Genomic DNA, 22,710 nt, shown 5'->3' with positions numbered 1-22,710 from the left:
GATTCTTAATTTTTGAAAATAGACTAATATTTTGAAATCATAAAAAATAAAATAAGAAATTAATATTTTAAAACGAAAAGGAGTAACAAAGAAAGCATGAATATAAACACTAAAATTTGTTTTTTAAAAAAATATATCAATTACAGTATCAATTTTTGTTGTCATTAAAAATGAAAAATATCACCATATATATATATATATATATATTAGGGGTGAGCAGCGGATATATCGATCCGCCTAAATCGATCTGTAGCATTTTGGACAGATGTATGATGACGAGCAGACAATTGCGGATTGATTTTTTCCAATCTGCCTAATTTTGAACGGATGGCGGATTTGAGGTTCCTTTGGCCACAACCGAACCGCCAAATTGTGAGCATCCCTAATAATTTGCAAAACTTTGTATTTTCAATTTAGTTCAATATTCTATTTGTGTGGGAGCCGAATATCTTTTTATGTATAAAAGCCAAAAGAATTTGAAGAAAATCAGGATATAGGTTATTCGGCTCCGCCCAGGGGAATCATTGAGCCGAATAGATAAATCGGCCATAGTACCAATTAAACAAACAGTTGAGTGGGAATTGGCGCACAACAGAAGGGTCGAATGAGCAATCATGCGATAGACTAAGCGTGGGCCTGACCTTAGGGCCCAGAAGCGAATATAAATAGAGGAACATCAATCAAAAAGAGGTATGTGAGAACAGACTCAAGAAACTTAAGACACAAGCAAACGAGACATATACTAACTTATCCGTCGGAGTGCTAATTCCGGCACCCCTGACCGGAGTGTTAATCCCTTTTTCAGGTAGCAATCAGAGGATCAAGAACGTCCTTCAGGATCCAAGAGTATTTCCAAACCACATCACCACAATTGGCGCCGTTTGTGGGAATACTCAAGCATATCCATGGCGAGCGTCACAAAAGATCCTCCGATAGTCGCTGACGAAACTGCACCAAGAGACGACTTCACTCCAAGAAACATGCTTGGACTGAAGAATATCGCCGTACGACGAACCTTGAACTTCGACTCAGTAGCTTAGACCTCACCCTCAACCTCAATGCATGAGACGGTACAAATGATTATGGATCAAGCAAAGCAAAGTGAACAGCGGCTGGAGAACATGATGGCTAAGAATGAGCGCCTGTGCCAGGATTTGGCCTTGGAGGTGGCGAAATCCCAACAAGCCGCATGCCAAGACCGGGGTCGACCTTCGGGAAAGAAAGATGGTCAATGACGTCAACTTCAGAAACGCAATAATGACAGTGATTCTGACTCACCATCCCCGAAACCCAGAAAGAAAGGACGAGTTGATGTATCCAGCTCATCTGAAGGAAGTCCGTATGTACAGCATAAACGAGGGAGAAACGATGACTCGGATGAGAAAGATAAGCATGACCCTTTTGTGCGACAAATTGCAAGGGCTGTACTATCCAAGAAGTCCAAAGCACCGTCGTTCACCTCTACAACGGAAAATCGAACCTTACCAATCATATTCGCCATTATAAGCAAGCAATGACACTTCACACTGACAACAAAGCCCTCATGTGTCGAATATTGCCAAGGAGTCTGGGATCGCTGGTCGTCAGGTGGTATTATAAACTGGAGCCGGCATCAATTAAGAGTTTACATCCAGAAATCCTTCAGGGCTAGATTCATCACTAATGAGATCCAGCCAAAGCAAGCCGATTCCCTCTGGGCGATACAAATTAAAACAAGTGAAACCCTTCGTGAATATTTGGCGCGTTATTGGGAATGCTTCAATCTGGTAGATGATGCCTGCAATGACTCCATGGCCATCACCGCCTTTAAGATGGGATTGCTTCCCGATAGTTCCTTCTGCAGTTCATTAACCAGACAGCCCCCTAAAACAGTCTGGGCGTTAATGAAAAAGGTCAAAGAATATTGCAAAGTGGAAAACGATGCCCTGCGGGTCAAAGCCAGACATAAAGTTGTTGAGACGACCACGTTGGGAATCGTTCAGCCGATTAGCGTCGTGCTATCCAAAAGCCCCGAGCCGCGGAATCGAGCTAAACGAGACAAAAGGCGTGACTCGCACCGATCAAACGATCAATGTTCACATCGAGCTAATGAACAATATCAAGTGGATAGCAGGCGCACAAGGTGCTCAGGCAAGAAATACACGAAGTTAACAAAGTCGATTAGTAAGATTTTGTCAAAAGTTCAACACCTTCCGTTCTTTAAGTGGCCGCCCAAAATGACGGGACCTCCCGATACAAAAAGACGGGATAAACAGTGTGAGTATCACAAAGACCACGGTCACGACATCGGTAGTTGTTATGCATTGAGGGATCACCTGGAGGAGTTGGTACAAGACGGTCGTCTTACATAACACGTCTGAAAGAACAATCCAACAAATACAGTAGCTCTACGGCCGGACTTACCTCGTCTTGGTGTAATTCATATGATATACAGCTTGCCGACGTCATCTGAGGTACATACAATTTAGTTGGAGTCTAGCCCCCATAGCCGAGTCACACCAGCGAAATGGCCCGATGAAATTGGAAGGATTAGTTTCGATGATAGTGACTTAATTGGAGTAACTCACCTCCACACTGATCCCCTCGTCATCGAGCTACGTGTAAACAGGTTCACTATTGAGCGTATTCTCACTGATCAGGGCAGCACTTCGGAAATAATGTATTACAAAACTTTTTGTCAAACTTGGCTTCACTAACTCGGATCTATCTCCGGCTGATTACCCGTTATTTGACTTTAATGCTAACCCAGAGTATCCTTTGGAAAAAATCACACTACCAGTTCGGGCAGGCACTAGATTAGTAGATGTAGAATTTCTAGTTGTCAAGCTTCCTTCGCCGTATAATCTCATCATGGGAAGAACTTGGTTGCATACCATGCAGGCCGTGCCAAGCACCTACCGTCAACTACTTCGTTTTCCGACTGAGTACGGTATTGAACAAATTTGAGGTTATCAGAAGTTGGCACAAGCATGCTATTTTCTTGCCACAAAGAGACCAAAGGAGTTGGAAGTGCATTCAATTGAGGTACCGGATAGGGAGAGCCTCGAAGACATTGGGAAAACTCCAAGTGAAAAGGCAACCGAAGCCCTGGATCGGGTCGAAATTGACGGTAATCCTGATAAGTTCTTCATGATCAACGCTTCCCTGGATAAAGTTGAAAGGCAAGAGTTTGTATCCTTCTTACTCGGCAATATCGATGTGTTTGCATGGTCACCATACGAGATGCCAGGAGTGGATCCATCTGTGGCCCAGCATCGCTTAAACGTTGATCCGAAATGTAAGCCAATTATTCTGAGAAGTTGGCGGTTAGCCGCGGAGCATACTTCGGCCGTTGTTGAAAAGGTAGATCAGTTACTTCATGCCAGGGCAATTCGTGAAGTAACCTATCCTACATGGTTGTCCAATACTGTGGTCGTAAAGAAGAAGAATGGCTCTTGGTGTGTTTGTGTGGATTTCATGGACTTAAACAAAACTTGTCCCAATGACTGTTTTTCCCTGCCCAGAATAGACCAACTCGTAGATGCAACGGCACATCATCAACGCATGAGCTTCTTGGATGCCTACAGGGGCTATCATCAAATCGCCATGCATCTGGAGGATCAAGAAAAAACTACATTTCTCACTCCAAGAGGAACCTATTGCTACAAGATTATGCCTTTTGAGCTGAAGAATGCGGGGGCAACTTATCAAAGATTGGTGACTGCCATGTTCAAGGAACAACTCAGCTGTACCATAGAAGTATACATCGACGATATGGTGGTCAAATCTAAGGAAAAACACTCCCATCTAGCCGATTTGGCAGAGACATTCGGCATCCTATGAAAGTACAAGATGAAATTTAACGCCTCGAAGTGTGTATTTAGTATCAGATTCGGCAAATTCCTTGGCTACATCGTTAACCACCGCAGAATCGAAGCCAACCCAAGGCAAATAACAACAATTCTAGAGCTTGGCTCCCCTCGGTCAGTCAAAGAGGTTCAGAAGCTAATAGGAATGGCCACCGCACTCAACAGGTTTATTAGTCGTTCCACATATCGCTGCCGACAATTCTTTCACACACTTCGGTAAGGCGGAGCATTTGAATGGACCTCCAAATGCCAGGCCGCTTTGGACGGCTTGAAGTCTTATCTCCGATCAGTACCACTCTTGGCAACACCTACGGCAAGCAATCCGCTCATTTTGTATCTGGCGGTATCCGACCAGGCGGTCAGCACCGTATTGTTAAGGGAAGAACTTGGAGAGCAGCGACCAGTTTATTATGTGAGTAAAGCAATGGTCGATGCCGCAACACGTTACCTTCTATTGGAAAAGCTTATCCTTGCTATTGTCATGGCTGTAAGAAAACTGATGCATTACTTTCAGGAGCATACCGTTGGGGTACTAATGGACTATCCCCTCTGGTTAGCGTTTCGCAGGGCGGAAGCATCGGGGCGTGCTTCGAAATATGCTCTGGAACTCGGCCAGTATGATATCCAGTTTTTACCCAAAACTTCCATAAAGGGGCAAGTACTCGTCGACTTTGTAGCCGAATTCACAGGATCCCTCGCCGACTTTAAGTGTGATCAAGTGCAAACTAAGCCCAACTAGAGAATGTATGTTGGAGACGTTTGGCAGATGTATTGTGACGGGTCATCCAACCAACGTGGCAGTGGGGCTGGCGTAGTAATCATGACCCCTAAAAGGGCAATAATCGAACAGGCTGTCAAACTGGGTTTTGATTCATCAAACAATGAGGCCGAATACGAAGCACTGTTTACCGGCCTACGAAATGCACTTCACCTCGGTGCACCGCGCTTGCTTTTTTCTGTGACTCAAAGCTAGTAATCAACCAGTTGAAAGGGGGATATGCAGCCAAAAATGACCGCATGGCAGCCTATATAAAAACGGCAAATTCTTTGCTCACGAAATTTGATCACCACAAACTGAATCAAATAACCTTGGATCAGAACACGCATGCAGATGCCCTGGCTTGCTTAACCTCTGCCATCAACTCAGAAATTAAGCGGACAATCGAAGTAGCGTCTGTCCCTGAGCCAAACATTGCTTTTTCAGAATCAGTTCAAATCAACGTTATCGAATTGGGTCCAACTTGGATGGACCCTATCGCCAGATTCCTATCCTCAGAGAAGCTCTCAATAGATAAGAAAGAAGCACACAAACTGTGAAACAAAGCCCTCCGATACTACTTGGATCCGCAGGGGAAGCTCTACAAAAAATCTCTCTCTGGGCCGTACTTAGAATGTGTTCACCCAGATAAAGTTGAGGAACTTTTGTTTGAAATACATGAAGGCAGTTGTAGTGCCCATTCGGGTGGACGCTCTTTGACCCATCGAGCCGTAACGCAGGGGTACTATTGGCCGACCATGCGAATAGATGTCGGGTGTTATGTCAAGAAATATGAGCAATGCCAGAAGTTTTCCCCCTTAACTCATCTGCCTGCCGAGCAGTTAAACTCTATCACTAGTCTATGGTCGTTTGCTTAATGGGAGCTTGATATCGTTGGACCATTACCACGGGCCCTAGGCAACAAGCGATTCTTAATTGTTACGACAGATTATTTCACAAAATAGATCGAAGCGGAGGCACTGACACATATTTGAGATTTCAACGTTAAGCGTTTTGTATGGAAAAACATCATAACGAGATTTAGCATCCTAAGAGCCCTTGTCTCAGACAACAATACCTAGTTCGACTGTGGCGTATATCGAGAGCTATGCAACACGTATGGTATCCAGCCCTACTTTTTCTCGTCGGCTTATCCACAAAGCAACGGTCATGCAGAGGCCACCAATAAAGTCATTCTGGATGGCATCAATAAAAGGTTGGAGAAAGCTAAAGGAAAATGGGCCGAAGAGCTGCCCAGCGTATTGTGGGCTTACCGCACTACTCCAAGGTGATCCACTGGGGAAACCCCGTTTGCTCTTTGCTTTGGAACCCAAGCAATCATTCCCCTGGAGATCGGCTTTCCAACTTTGAAATCGAGGCTTTTTGACATGGGCCAAAATGACATGATGTTGGCCTTGGACTTAACTCTGATTGAAGAACACCGGGACCATTGTAGACACCCCATTTTGACTGACCTTAAGACTCAGACGTCACCAACTGAGTGCTCGGTGATGTTGCATATTGTGCTCGTTCTGAGGTTACAGAGTCTCGGCTGCGAGCCTTGCCTTCGGACTTTGGGGCTCTTTTGTGCTTTGTCTCGGTTTACGAATCGGGTCCTGTTTTCTATGTTTTCTCTTCCCGAAGGGAGGGAGAGGTCTCGTAGACCATCTCTTAGTGGCCGTAGGCTACGTTTTGTGGCCGTAGGCCATTTTTCCCGTTTGGAGACCAGTTTCCGATTTTCGGAGCCGTCGGTCGTGTGCCACGGTTCAGGACCGCTTAATTACTTCCGTTTGCTCCGATTTTTGGCACACACCTTATTTCCTCCCTTTAGAGGGACACTGTGGCCCGGGAGACCACCTTCGTGGTCATACGCCACTTCCGGTGCCTAACAGCCTGTTTTCGGGGCCCTAGACTGCGCATTTTGGCCCGCGAACCGTCGTTTTGCATCCGCCTTGGTCCATTTTTGGTAGGGACCCTATTTTCATTGTTAGGGAGGTGGTAGTATGGTGGGAGGCCACCTTTTTCCCTTGGAAACCAGTTTTTTCTTTTTCTCTCTCCTAAAGCCGATTTTTCTGACAGAAAGCTGGTTTTTCTCACTTTTGAGCCACAATTTCTAGCTTTTCATACCACTATTGTGTTGTGCTCATTTGGGAGGCCACCAATATGGGTAGGCTGACCAGTAATTCTTCTTGACCCTTTTGAACCTTGCTAAAAAGCTGATTTTTCTCTCTCCTGGGTTGTTTTCTCTGGTTTTCCACCATACAGCTGTGTTGCACTCATCTGGGAGGCCACCTTTTTGGGGTGGCCGACAAGCATTCCTCCTTGAACCTTTTGACCCCTGGTCGGCCGACCAGGGGGTGTGCCAGCTGACCACTTGAACTGGTCGGCCTACTTCTTGCTTTTTACTCTCTCTGAATGCATCACAGCTGTGCCAGCTGGGAGGCATTTGGACCATCCTCCATACACGTGTATGGTGGATATTTGAAGCTTCCAAGAGAAGCTTTGGCCTCTCTTCTCTATAAGAGAGGGCCTCCTCTTCCATTTGAAGGGTTCAACAAATTTGTTTAGGGCATATACACTCCACCCTCCATAACTCACTATTCCAAGCTCCAAACCCTAATTTTCTTGCACCATTTGCACTACACCTCATAGCCTACCACCTCCATCATCCATTCCAGCACTTTGGGACTGATTTGCAAGGGTTAAAGGTTCACTAACTTGGTCCAGAAGCTGCTGCTTTGCTGTGCTACAAGGGTAAGCCTCCATTTCCCCTTTTCATGCCTTATTTTGCATGATAACTTAGCCCTATTTGCAAGCATTTTTGGGTTTTATCATAAACTGTAAAGTGTCATATTTTGAGGTCCTCTTGAAGTTTGATTAAGAACACTTTTCTATTTGAGACCATCTACCTCCTTGTATGCTCTATCCCTCTTTGTAGGCTTATTTTGCATCATACCTTATCCCTACTTGTGAGCATTTTCGAGATTTTCCATAAACTAGAAAAAGTCTTGTTTTGATTTTTTAAACATGTTTGTTTAAGGACTCTTTTCTGTTTGGGGTCATCTTCTTCCTTGCATGCTTCATTTCCTCATGCTTTGAGCCATGCATTTGAGCATTTGCATTGGCCTTGTTTTGGCCTCTTAGCCACTGAAATCCAGTGGATCTTCAGTGGCTTTGATGTGTCTTTGAGCTCCAAAATCATAGAGGGGTGACCCTCTCACCCCTCATTCTCTTTACTAGCTTTGTTGGCCTTCCAAAGGGCCCCTCACTTGCAAGTTGTGAAGTCACCTTTTGGGCCCAATTTGGTGAATTTCAAGGTCTGCCTTAGCTCTATCCAGAGCCCCTTTGGCCATATTTCATGTCTATAATGCATGTGTAGAATAATTCCATTCAAGGCCTCTCAAAGGGGCCTTTCATTGTATGCTTCATTGACCCATTTCAGGGCCAATTTGGTGAGTTTTAGGGCTGTCATAATTGATTTCCAGAGTTGTTTTTGCCATGTTAAGTGTTCTTGTTGTATGTGTTGAATAACCCCTTGAATGGCCCTCCAAAGGAGCTCATCATTTTTGCATGCATTGGATGCATTTCAGTGATTATTTGGGGTTTATTTGACATGTCATATTCCTATTTTTGGCTGGTTTGGTGACCTCTCTTATGCTTCATGTACATGCCATGAAAACCATGTTTACTAGCCTAGGTTGCGTGTTGTTTTGGCCCTTTATGTTGGCACCTTTTGGCCCTGCTTTGAACTAACATTGTGCTTATTTTGGACTAACCTAGCTCTGTTTTTGGGCCTCATTATCGAATGATGTCTATTTTGCATACTTGTAGTTCAATGCATTTGCCTAGCTTTGAGTTTTGAGTTTCATTGCATGCATATACTGAGGTGTGTTCATGTTTTAAGCCTATTATTCATCATATTTCAGAGCTTGTTTGAATGCCATGTTGCCATGTTTTCATCTCTTTAAATGCGTTTGAGAGTCGGGCTTGTATGCCTCATTTACCGACCATTGAATGAGCTCCATTCTGTTGCATCCGAGCCATCCTTTTAGGCCATTTCCCCACTGTTTTAGACCTGCCTAGGGTCTATTTGGGGTTGGTTTTTCCTTTGGTGCATTGCCTTGGGTACCTCTAGTGTAACGCACTTCACTAGTTTCGGTACCCGGGCCCCCTAGCTTGCATTGTGTGCATATTTGCATGTTTCGGGACCATATTTCACGTTGTTTTAGAGCCGTAATTTATGCTATTCCATGCCATCTTTCATCCCTTGCCATGCTTTGGTAGAGTAGCATCTGATGCCTTAGGTTTGGTCCTTGGTATTCGTGCATGCGTGCACCCATTTCGGTTGTCTCATTTTCATCTCATGGCCACTGATGTGAGTGTGGCCGAGGTCCACTCATGTTAGTGTAAGTCCATCGTGCATTGTGTATGCATTTCGGTCCATAGCATTGCGTATGCTGGGTTGTATGTTAGTCGCATTGTGTATGCCATCTCGTTTGCATTGTGTTTAGGATAGAAGTTGCCCAAGCACGGGAAACGAGGGACGTTTCATATTTCGAGTGACGGAACGTGTCTCAATTCCCGGTCGCCGACACTCCGGATTACCCATGATGGTGTTTAGGTCTTGTTGTGTTTATACGTGCATTCATTTCACATCGAGTCGTGCAATTTGACCCCTCGGCCATCATGCATCGAGATGCGTGATTGGTGGCACGAGGATCGAGGACTCCACTTCCTGAAGAGTAGTCATGCATACATATGTGAAAATACTTTGCCATGCCCCTTTCTTGCTCTCTACTGCAGCAAATCAGAAATCAACAGCCTTCTGGAGTTTCGCACAACATTCCGGGATTAAGTGTAAATAGAGGCGAATCGGGGCATCGCAATGGATTTCCGCGCCAAGCAACTCAAGCATGCATCATTCATCATTCGGAACAGAGCTGAGGCGGTCCATAAGCTTGCATGCCAGTTTATCCGCTTTCCTAGTTAATTTGTTAATTAATTAGGGTTTTGTACTTGTTCGGACTGTAATGATTATTCGGACTGTATTATTTATTCGGACCTTCCAAGCGAGGGCACAATTGTAATAAGTGTGCATGCGTGTGATGTATGTCTTCCAACCCCACGTCTTTCTCCCTTTTATTTACCCACTTATGATGGTTAGATTAGGGCATGTTTCAATTAGCATACTTATGCTTGCATATTTGCATCATTCATCTGCATTACATGCACCGGGCTCGATGCATCATACTAACTGCATTTGTATTTCAATTCCGAGTTGAATACTTGTTAGCTGTAGCATTTCACATGCCATCCTTAGAATAGCCGAGCATATTGTAGTTGCATTTTTGCATGTGTTGCATTAGGCATTTCTGTATAGTTAGAATCATGCATGGATTTCTAACATAGCTTCTGTTTTGGCTTGGAGTACTCGGTAAGCACTTATGCTTTAGCATTCTTGCATGCGTGTGAGTGAGTGCCATGATAGCATGCTTGCCATGAGGCTAACTGTTTATGTGATATAACTACCTGAATGCCTGTAGGTGAAGGTTGGGTTATTTGGATTGGAACAACTCATCGACTGTGAGTTTTAAGCCCACTAGATAGTGGCAAAACCATGTTTTCTAAGCCCACCTGAGGGTGGCAAATCCACATTTTAGCCTACTTGTGAGTGGCAAACCGTTTTCAAAACAAACATGAGATGTTTCGTTCCAATTCAGGCGATCCAGTCTATACTTGTATGTTGTGCGCATCACATAGTAAATCTAGGCTAATAACCGGAATAAGAACGCATAATGTTTTCAAAACTAGATATCATGGTTAGTAGAGGCCGATCTTTGATCGGGCGAGCGGGGGTGCTCACGAAGTGACCTTCCCCAATCGTACCCAAGTTCCCAAGCCGAGGCAACTTTGGTGATGACGGACACGTGGCCTTAGGCAACGAGTCAGGGTTTCCTAAATTTCCCCAAAAATAAAATATTTAGGTGGCGACTTCGTATCTGACAAAGTAGTCCATGTTTGGCACTTCTTTCAAAAAATTTGTTTTCAAAAACGATTTGTCAGATTTGGACTCTTTGATGATTCATCGGTCTTGCATTGCACTCTGCGAGATTAGATACAGGACCGTGACATTTGAGTCCTGAACTGTAGTGAGCCCAATGAACAGAACGGGATTCATCCTCCCGGGGCGTTCGGGGACGTCTACAGTTTCTGGCGACTCTGCTGGGGAAGTTTGAGAACTTGACTCGAACTCATGATATCTAGTTTTGACTACACTTGTGTGTTTCTTTGCATTGCATTTGCATTGGTGCGCCTAGGACACCATGTTTGCCGTATGCTATTCCTGAACGGTTTGCCAGAGGCTCGCTTCGAGAAGCGTGCCATAAGGCTGACCGGTTGTGGGCTCTGCCACGACGGGAACACAAACTCCGGTTTTACCGAGACACCCTTTTTGACCATTCGACCTAGTGCATATTCGGAATCCATAGTGACCATTCCAAACTAGGACAGGTTGCTTACCCGTTTATAGGTTGTTTGAAACCGTTGCGTGCGTAGTGAAACCCTAGCTCCTGAGAAAATAGGACAGGGAAACCTTACCCCAACATAGGGGTGTTTTGGCTCTCACTTGTTTGTTATGTGCTTTTAGAGGGCATCTCTATACGAATGCATGTATCAGTTTATAAGTTTGGGCATCAGGCCTGCGGGCGTCGGTTCAGTATTTTGGGTATCAGGCCTGCGGGCACCAGTTCAGTGTTTTCGGAATCAGTTATCTGCGGGTATCAGATTCAGCTTCGGGGACAGTAATTTGGGAATAATGATCAGTCTTTGAGAACGGTGTATCAATTACGTGTTAATTATACCCGACTGTGCGTTGTGTTTATTTACGCTGTTATGCTGTCCGTTTGTCTACTCGCTAATTTCCTTATTATTGCTTTATTTATCTTTTTGCTAGGTAGTTTAGCACAATTGCTTCAGACCAAGCAGATATTCCCCAAGCACTCTGGACAAGAGGTCGCTGACTCAATCGATTTGAGGATCTGGTCGACGGACAACCAGTGTTCCACTCTCTACCCCAAGTAATCAGACGGAGAAGATGCAGTGTATCCGAGCAGAGGTTGCCACAGTAGTGGATTACCCTGTCAGTGGACAGTCGGACTGAGATCTCAATTGTTGCTATAGAGATAAACCTGCCAGTAGTTCAGATAGATCAGGGCAGTATGGCGGTACTGACAGGAGTTGAAGAAATGATGCGCCAGATGCAGGAGACCATGAGAGCCATGCAGCAAGACGCTGTTCGCCGGGATGAGTTTGCCAAACAACAAGCCGAGACCATGGCCCAGCAGGCAGAATTAATTGCCAGGTTACAACAACAAACCGGGGCATCTGCTTCACACCCTGCTCCTCCCCCACCAGGAATTCCAGTACCTGGGGAGGCACCAAATGTCCAGGGAGATACGGACATCCCGACGGGGCCGGCTCTACCCCCGATTCTACCACAGTTATCCAAGGCACCTATGCCTATCAATTAACCAGACTCTCCATTTGAGTTCGAGGTAGACTATACAGCATTGAAATTGAGCAAGCTCGAGAAGTTGTTCAAGAAATCCCAAGGGGTGAAGTCCATTCCAGACATCGAGGACGGATATACCGATGTGGCTGTGACGCTGCCAGACAGGTTCAAGATGCCACAAATCGACCGCTTTGACGGATCTGGGGATCCCATGGTTCATCTTCGGTTGTTTTCAGATATATTGCAACCGATGGGCCTCACTAGACCACAGAAGCTTTCACTATTCGGCCGGACCTTGTCAGGTGTGGCCGCTATCTGGTATGCAAAATTAGAAGATGATGTTAAGATGGCCAAGGCTTTCATTGCACAGTACTCCTATAACACTTAGATCGAGATTACAACCCGTGATCTTGAGACAACAAGGCAGGAGCCTAAGGAGAGTTTTTCGGATTTTGTGGCCCGATGGAGGGCGAAGGCCTCAATGATGACCTTAAGGCCTACAGATAAAGATCAAATCCGGGTGATTGTGCGCAATCTCCAGCCAAAACTGATGCAGAAAATGATTGTGCTCCCCTTCCTTACCTTTTCAGATTTGCACGAGATGGGGGTACAAATAGAGGATGCTATGAAACAAGGTCTGATTGACCAAGATTGAGAGCAATCCCGAAGAACCTTCAACCGCAACAACAACACAGGCACCAGCAATGCCGCAAATGCTAGAGCTTCAGAAGTAAGCATGGTCACCACCATTCCCCCTCCAAGGCCAATGGCAACTACACCTTTCTCCGGCGCGTTCGGAAGCAACACACAAACCACCAAATTCCAACCCAGAGGCCAAAGAACCTTCACGCCTTTATACATGCCCCTGTCCAAGGCTTTAGGGGTATTAATCAGGAAAGGGCACTTAAAGCCCCTGAAGCCGAGGCCATTGCCAAATCCACTCACTCCCTCTCATAACCCAGCAAAATATTGCGCATATCACCAACAACATGGTCACGACACTAACCAATGTTTTAGATTGCGTCATGAGATTCAAGATCTCATTGACAAGCAGGTGATTGTGCCTCCAGAAAAACCCAATGTCACAACAAACCTTCTCCCACTGCACAACCAAGCTCCACTTCCCAAAAGAATAAACTTTATCCAGACTGGGGTCGTGTCTTACGATCCCAGCATATATATTACCCCAACCCACCTACTCAAGCCGGAGGTGCTACTTCCTGACTGCACTGACTTGTGCATGTTGGACATCTCCAGAGCCCAACTTGAACCATTGGTAGTGGCTGTCGAAGACAGAACAGGGGAGATTCCAGGGGAGAATGGGATTGTCAAGCCAGGATCTAAGGAATCTGAGAGTTTTTTATACAGTCCGAGCGACTATATCCTATCAGTGGGCCAGGTTGGGCCGAACTTTGAATTGTCGGCGAGGGCAGAGCTTTGTATGATACAACGGGATGAATCTGGTTAGAGGATAGATGACCTAGCAGCTATGGAAGAGGACTTTGCTAACCTCCAATTTTTCAATGAACAAGAGCTAGAGGGCATGGTAGTCAACTGGTCAGATTTTGAGGAGTCAGCCGAGGCCACCGGGTGGCTTGATGACCTACCAGACGTTGTTGACGAAGCTCAGTTGGAATAGGGCCCGGCAGGGGCAAGAATATCAGTGGTGGCCGGAAGGGCCGGAAATCAGAATGAATCGCCGGAGAGCGCTGGTGCTAAGAATTCCGCTCAAGACTTGGACATTGTGAATGCGGGAATTGTTGAACAGCCAGCTATACTGACGTGGTTGGAACAAGAAAGGTTTGAGGATGCTGAGAGAATCAGGAAAGCTAAGGGCCCTGAGGAGACTAAAAGTGCTGTGTGCACGAAGATAGAGAATGCTGCGAGCATGTGGACGGAGAGTACTGCGGGTGCAATTATACTAGAGCCAAACAGGTGTCTGTTGGCTGCTGACGGCATATGGTAGGAGGACGACGATTTATGTCTTGCCCATATGGATGAGGATTGGGGGAGCAATCAGGCAGATGATACCTGGTATATCGATGAAGTCGATCATATGACCAGGAGCGGGCAGTATTTCAAGCCCCCACACCTAGACCAGCCAAAGGCATCTGGGAAAGATAAGGAGGCAGAGAAGCAAAAAGAAAAGAAACTCGAAGAAAAGGCCGTACTGAAGCAGTTGAAAAAGATACAGGCAGACATCTCCATCTGGGGACTGTTTATGGCATCGCGAGTGTATCGACAAGCTGTCTTATCGGCCATGGACAAGGCCAAGCTCTCAATAGACACCACGCCCGAACAGCTGGTGGGCTTAGTTTTTTCGAGAGGAGCTACCCCGATGTTGACCTTTTCTAACAAAGAACTGCCACCTGAGGGTGCGAACCATAACAAGCCACTTTACATTTCTGTGGAGTGCAGAAACAAATGGATACCCGTGGTGCTTGTCGACACAGGGTCCGCCATCAATGTGTGCCCAGCAAGGACCGCATATGCAATCGGTTTAAAGACCGCAGATTTTGTGCCGACAGCCCAGGTGATTCGGGCATATGACAACACAAGCCGAGAAGTCATGGGAACAGTGAAAATCTAGACCAAGGTTGGGCCGGAACAGCATGAAATAGACTTCCATGTCTTAGAAGTCCCTGCAATTTTCAATATGCTTTTGGGACGGCCGTGGTTACATCAAGTGAAGGCAGTTTCTTCTACCTTGCATCAGATGGTGAAATACCCCCATGGAAAGGGAGTAGCCATTGTTTTTGGGAATTTATCGATCCATCCACCGCCGGAAGTATCTACGCCAGTTTTGGAAATTGAGTACGGTATGGAGGATGTGTTCTTATCCGGTTTTACCCTAGCTGAGGCCCTGGTCGTGCAGAACATCTTAGCTGTTAATGTGGGGGTGTATGTTAGTGCTCAATCAGTATACCTCATGAACAAGCTTCAACACATCCCTAGGATGGGATTGGGAAAGAGCGGCCGGAAGGGCATCGCAGCATTGGCCGAGGTGCCACACAACCCACATACCTTTGGCTTGGGTTATCTGCCCATCAAAGAGGATTGGATAAGGAAGGGTAAGGAGATGGCTGGGAGAGCCAGAGCGAAGAAGGTGGGGAAGCCTTTTGACTTAATGCACCGGCCTATTTAGAGTACCCTAAAAGGACGCTTCGTCCGGGAGGGGAAGGACTTTCCGTTTTGTGGCTTCCCAGAGCCGTGGCTGAACGCGAAGAGGAAGCGCGTGCCAGGCTTTGAGATTTTCTTTGACCTACAGTTACCCGGGGATGACGTTGCTGAAGAGCAGACAGACCCATTAGCTGAGGTTGAGCAGAGCAAGAAAGTGGAGTCTGAGGACGCCGAAAGTGAAATGGGGGTAGCGCTGGCGTGTCTACTTTCAGATCCTCCGATCGAACAGAATTGCTTGGGGGATAACTTCTCCGTATGCGTCATCGGGAATGGAACGGCTGCGGGCCTACCAGCAAACATTTTGGATGTATCTATCGCATCCTCTCTTATTTGGCAATATGAAGAGGGATTTTTGTCAAGCCGCACCGGGTCAGGTAGTGAGCCAGAATCTGATTCCTCCGAATCTGTTGAGTCGGAATCAGGTTCCAGCTCGACTGAGTCTGAGTCCAGTATTCCTGGGGTTGATAACCCGGATACCACAGTCCTGTCCAGGTCGTCTTTTTCTTTCTCTTTTGAGTCTGTTGTAACCGAAGAATCGGGCGATTTGGATGTGCTTAATGAGAATGATATGGCTGTGATTTCTGAGTACTTTTCTATGCCCTTGATTCATTGCATTAACTCAGACTTTCAAAATTTTGATAAAAACGACGAGGAAGAAATTCCTCTGATTTTGCAACGCTTAATTGAATAAGAGCAGGAAAGATTTGTTAAACCCTTAATGGATGAAATCACTACTGTGAATATTGGTACTGAGGAGGACCCGTGGCTGGTCCAGATCGGGTCCACGTTGTCTTCAGAGGAATGCGAGCGCTTAGTCGCTTTATTAAAATACTTCAAAGACGTTTTCGCGTGGTCCTACGAAGACATGCCTGGAATCGATCTTGAGATCGTACAGCACCGGATCCCTCTTGACCCCGAGACCTGACCTGTTAAACAAAAACTCAGAAGGATCCGCCCGGACTGGGCCCTCAAAATTAAGGAAGAAGTCACCAAACAAAATTGACGCAGGTTTCCTACTGGTATCCAAATACCCGACTTGGTTGGCCAACATTGTTCTAGTACCGAAGAAGGATGACAGGATCCAGGTATGCGTGGATTTCAGGGACTTGAACAGAGCCAGTCTGAAGGACGACTTTCCCTTGCCCCATATCAATGAGTTAGTGGACTTCACAGCGGGGCATGCTTTACTTTCATTCATGGATGGCTTTTCGGGCTACAATCAGATAGTGATGGCACCTGAAGATCGGGAAAAGACTGCATTCACCACCTCGTGGGGGACCTACTACTACAGAGTGATGCCATTTGGGCTAAAGAACGCTGGAGCTACATATCAACGGGCCGCGACCACAATATTGCACGACATGATCCACAAAGAGGTTGAGGTGTATGTGGACGACATGATTGTCAAGTCCAAAGAAAGAGACGGCCATTACACCGCCTTGCAAAAGTTCTTTCAAAGGATCAGAGAATTTTGGTTGCGGCTGAATCCTCAACAGTGTACGTTCGGCATTACAGCAGGGAAAATGCTGGGGTTTCTGATTACACAGAGAGGTATCGAAGTCGACCCTTCCAAAATCAAGGCCATCTTAGAAATGCCACCACCAACGACTGAAAAGGAGGTGCGAGGCTTTCTGGGTAAAGTGCAATTCATAAGACGGTTTATCTCAAAATTATCCTTGACTTGTGAACCACTTTTTGGCCTCCCGAAGAAAGGAAAGAAATTCTAGTGGGACGGCCGATGCCAAGCTACTTTTGAACAGGAATATTTACAGAACCCACCCGTGTTGTCACCGCCAGAACTTGGGAGACCGTTGATATTGTACCTTTCAGTAACTGAGACCACAATGGGCTGCATGCTCGCGCAGGAATCAGAGGACAAAGTGGAGAGGGCCATCTACTATTTGAGCAAAAAGATGCTAGAGTATGAGACCCGTTACATACCATTGGAGAAGGCTTGCTTAGCCTTGGTATGGGCTACCAGGAAGCTACGGCACTACCTGTTAGCTCACTCCGTAATGTTGGTTTCACGTCTAGATCCCATCAAATATCTCTTCGAGAAACCGGCACTTACGGGTAAGCTAGCTCGTTGGTTGCTGTTGCTTTCCGAATTCGATCTGAAATATGTGACGCGCAAGTCAGTCAAGGGAAGAGCAGTAGCAAAATTCTTAGCCAATCATCCAGTGGAAGAAGATGAAGCAGTTGAGTACTTATTTCCATATGAGGCCATTTTGCATATCGACGGCGAGTTTTGGACGATATATTTTGACGGAGCGTCCAACCAATACGGGTATGGAATAGGAGTGTTGCTGATAGCACCTGACAATTCCCGTATCCCTCTAGCCTTCAAACTCCGGTTCAAAGTCTCGAACAACGAAGCAGAATAAGAGGCATGCATTACCGGTCTAGAAGCAGCTCTGGAACTAGGAGCAAAACGGTTGGACGTCATCGGGGACTCGAATCTTGTTGTGTCTCAAGCAAAAGGAGACTGGAAAGTCAAAGAAGAAAAGATGATAATGTATCACCAAACCTTGGACCTACTGATTCCTCGGTTTGAGAAGCTAAACTTCACTCATCTACTAAGAGAAAACAACAGGTTCGCAGATTCACTAGTAACTCTATCTTCCATGATAGACATCCCGTTTGGAGTCTGAATGCATCCAGTCATTATCGACCAGAAATTTGTGCCGGCTTACGAGTCAATTGCTGCTATAGATGAGGTTCAGGATGAGAACCCCTGGTATTACGATATTTGGAATTTCTTGGAGAATGAAGCATATCCACCAGGGGTAAATGCCAAGGATAAAAGGGCAATCAAAAGAATGGCCGTTCAGTTCATCATCTATGGAGGTAAATTGTATAAGAAAGGTCATCTGGGAATGCATAAGCTGTGCGTTGAAGATGAAGAATCAAAACGCCTGATGGAAGCCATCCATGCAGGGGAATGCGGTGCGCATATGAACGGGGTAATGCTGGCACGGAAGATCCTCAGACAGGGTTACTACTGGTCCACCATGGAGGAGGATTGTATCAGCTTTGTTCGGTGATGCCACAAATGTCAGATCCATGCAAACCGCATGAACACCCCGCCGTCGAAGCTGTACAATATGACTTCGCCATGGCCATTTTTAGTTTGGGGAATCGATGTGATCGGGGCTGTTACCCCGAAGGGGTCTAATGGGCATGAGTTCATTTTGGTCGCGATAGATTATTTCACGAAGTGAGTTGAGGTCCAATCCTATACGGTGTTGAAGGCGTCACATGTTGCAAAATTCATTAGAAACAACATCATCTGTCGTTATGGGGTCCCAAACGAGGTCATTTTAGATAATGGTTCCCACTTCAAGAAGGAAGTGATTGACTTGTTGGAGAAATACAACGTGGCTTTTCATAAGTCGTCTACATACCAGCCGCAAACCAATGGAGCGGTCGAGGCCGCCAACAAGAACATCAAACACATATTGCAGAAGATGGTGAAAACCTACCGGGATTGGCCAAACAAGCTGCCATTTGCTCTATGGGGGTACCGAACTTCAATTAGAACTTCTACTAGGGTGACTCCGTATTCATTAGTTTATGGGATGGAGGCCGTTCTACCTATCGAAATTGAGGTTTCGTCTTTGCGAGTGCTGGTTGAGTGTCAGATAGTCGAAGCAGATTGACAACAGAGTAGATTTGAAGAACTCATGCTTTTTGACGAGCGCAGACTGAAAGCACTGTACTATGTTCAAGGCTATTAGCGCAGAATTGCCAGGGCTTTTAACAAGAAAGTTAAGTCCAGGAATCTAGAAGAAGGAGATTTTGTGCTCAAAGACAACCGAGCCCCCATTCATGACCCTAGGGGCAAGTTCAGACCTAATTAGACTGGTCCCTACATCATTAAGTTTATATGGTTAGGTGGAGCTGTGGTTCTAATGGACCTAGATGGCCTAGAGTTCTCACAACCGATCAACATGGACAAGTTGAAGAAATATTACCCTTGAGAGGCTCGTTAGGCCGAAAACCCGAAAGGGCTACCTAGGCAAAAGCCAGAGCACAAAAAATTTGAAATTATAAAAACTGAGCTCGCAAGGTTGAAAACCCGCAAAGGGCGGCCTTGGCAAAAGTTAGAGCGTAAAAGGAGAGCGAAAATACTCGAGTGAACCCGAGCCGAAACTACGTAAGGCTTGATTCCCATCTTTGGGATACGTAGGCAACTTCATCCTAAAGTTCAGCCATAAACTTTTTCCCGATCAACTTTGTCCATTTGATCATCTCGGCCATCTTTGTCTATTCAGTATTCAAGAGTTCAGTTATGATCTTCCGTGCAGTGCTCTTCAGACTAGGGGCAACTTTCCGTTGCTGCGCAGCGTTGCGGTACTATTCAGACTAGGGGCAACTTTCCAGTTGCTGGGATCCGGGATTGTGCATCTCAGTGATAGATTTCAGGCGTGTCCAGTTCTGATCCATATCGAAAATGGTTTTGAAAAGTTTTAATAAAAGTTGACTTTGTTCAAAATTAATCTTTTTACAACTTAGACCATTTTTTGACCAAAGCGGAAAATTTTCAGTACCCACAACCTTCAATTTCATTGATTTCAATACAGAGTTCTCTTGCTCTTGCATACAAATTGAAGTTGCTGTTTTATTACAATCATAGAGAAAACTTGAAAGTATGAATAAAACAATAAATCCAGGGCATAGCTAAGTCAGGTGTTCCTGCGCCCACTCCCAGAGCTGGTCAAAGCCTCTGATACCAAAGTGGGCCCTTCTTGTGCCTCTTATTTGAGCCAATCCAAGCACTCATCAGACAAAGTGCAACTGAAAGTGGGAGCAGGGGCCAGGAGCTCTCTAGTCCTCCATGCTGTGGCATACCGGGCAAGCAGTGTGCCTCGAACCGGGAATGTAGCAGGATACTCTATCCCCTCTGGCGGGCAAGTCTAATCATGTCCGAATTGGCGCTGGAACCGGAACGGAATATAGAAGACACAGTGTGTCATGCCAATCAATTAAATCCCAGGTTGACGGGTCATGTTGTAACTCATCACCAGCAGATTGAGCCAAGGGCAGCACCAAGCGATGCGGTTTGCAGACAAATTGCACATCCAGTTATACCACCACCCCTCATCAAGGGCATCGACCAGGCATTGTCGGAAAAAGTAGCCGCGAGCTGAGTATGCGGGGCAAGACTCCACAATCTATAACTTGTCCATCAACCACACCTGGGGAGGGATTGAAAAATGAGAGAATAAAGAATAGAGAGATGTACGATGAGAGAAAAGTAAGAAAGGGCTTTACGAGAAAAATCGAGCCTGAGGGCCAAGTGATGTGAGCAATACATATGTGAGATTGGGTGGGAAACATTACCTGCAATAGTAGTGGGCTCCCCGCAAGCCTAGCCATCTCCCGGCGATGAAAAGCGTTTAAGCCCATCAATGTCTCAGCCAATGTCATAGCAATGCAGCTCTTGCCCTCCTTCAAACCTTGGGCAACCTCGATCAACCGGACACTGGATCCTCTGGAACCTGAGGCAAGTAAGAAATGAGATAGCAAGCATAGGCAAAGCGCGTGTTGCCGATAGCCCTACCAATGATGGTCGCTGTAACAACCCTCATACTGTTTACCGATTAATGACTGATTGATTACCGATAACCATCGATTACCGTTAAACTGAATTGATTATGACTGATAATTGGACTGATTAAAAGTACTGAACTGACTGACCGAAATTGAAACTGAATTGGATGAATACATCTGTTTGAATTGCATTTTATCTGTTGACTGTATGTTTGATCTGTTTATGACTTGTGTTTAAACTGCTTATTGAAGGCCTTATCGGCGGCCGAATTAGAAACCGATTGGTGTTTTATGATCGTCGTAATTAATGTGATTTTATAGTGTATTTATCTGAAAGCTGATTAGATATGATTAAATTAGATTAAAATAAGCTGATTGGCCAAGTAGGACTTATTTACCAAACTAGCCTTGTAGTGGCCCATTACCTCAAACCTTTTGAGGCTTATTACACTTAGTGCATTTGATTAAAACAACATTTCCATCAGCTCTTTCCCTTGACTCAACCGACCAAGATAGAGAGTGAGAGAGAATTGAGTTGATCTTGAGTTCTACTTTGTGAATTGCTAGGAGAGATTGAAGAATTGATGTATAGACTCCATAATTGAACTCCTAATCTTGCATTGGAGACCTAAGGTAGAGTAATTACCCTCTTGCTTATCTTGTTCTTGCATGATTCATGTTAAAGTTGAGGATTGAGCCATGTTTTAGTTCATACATGTTGATATAGAGCACAATTCATGCTTGCATGTGTTCTTGGTTGAATTTGGAGTTGAGTTCATGGCAAAATGGTGCATGCATGTCCATAATTTTGTAATTGTCCATGTTTTCAACTTGTTTTTGGATCAATTGGCTCCTTAGAGCATCAAATTGGAACTTCCAAATGATTTGAATTCATACATGTTTGCATGTTCATTTTATTCTTGAAAAATGGTTTGAAATTGAGTTTGAATTAAGCACCCTTGGGCCTTGATTTCTCAAAATTGAGCCTTGAACTATGATACTCTATGTGTTTATAAATGTTTTCCAGAAAATGGGCCCAAGAGGATTGGTTTTGATGCATTTGAATGTGAGTTTGAGCTTGGAGGTGCAATCTGGAATTCCCAGATTCTGCACTTCCGCTCGAGCGGGGGAAGTGCCGCTCGAGCGTGGAATCCGAGCATCCAGCATCTCTCTGCACTGTTTTACAGTCCGCTCGAGCGGAGGATTGGGCGCTCGAGCGGAGTCATGTCTCAAGCTCGAGCGGGCGTCGAGCGGAGATTTCACCCATCCAGTACTTTTACAGTACGCTCGAGCGGGAAAGTTGACGCTCGAGCGTGTACCTTTGTTGCATGACCGCTCGAGCGGGGAAACCTGCGCTCGAGCGGGACTCTTTCTTTCTGAAAATCTTGAAACAGTCTTCTGATCACATCTTTGCATCCTCATTCCATTCTAGGCATTCTTAGGCCTAGTTTAAGACATCTTGTTGAGGATAGATGTAGAACACACCGAGGCATTAGGGGTTAAATTATGTTATCTCCCAACTGTGTAGCTTAGTGTGTGTTCAATCTGTTAACTGTGTAGGGTTGGCGACTGGGGAGGCGCGCTCTAGCATACTGTAGCCCAAACTCTGTGAGTAACAACTGTGTAAAGATATGTTCAAAATGATTATCTTCTGAACAATTGAACTGTACTGCTTTCTGAACTGTTACTGTTAATTGAATGAATGTATGTCCTCTATTCTGAACTGTATTGTGGCATCCTTAGCAACTACTGTTACTGACTGTTACTGTTACAGAGATCTCTGTCAGTTCCCTCGTGGAACCACTACTGTTTACTGATTGATGGCCATCATTACTGTTCGGTCTTTAAGACCTACTGTTTAC

The sequence above is a fragment of the Camellia sinensis genome, chromosome 9 (assembly GCF_055761805.1).
Source record: "Camellia sinensis isolate YWXY chromosome 9, ASM5576180v1, whole genome shotgun sequence".
Taxonomy (NCBI): domain Eukaryota; kingdom Viridiplantae; phylum Streptophyta; class Magnoliopsida; order Ericales; family Theaceae; genus Camellia; species Camellia sinensis.
This window is presented reverse-complemented; position numbering follows the sequence as displayed.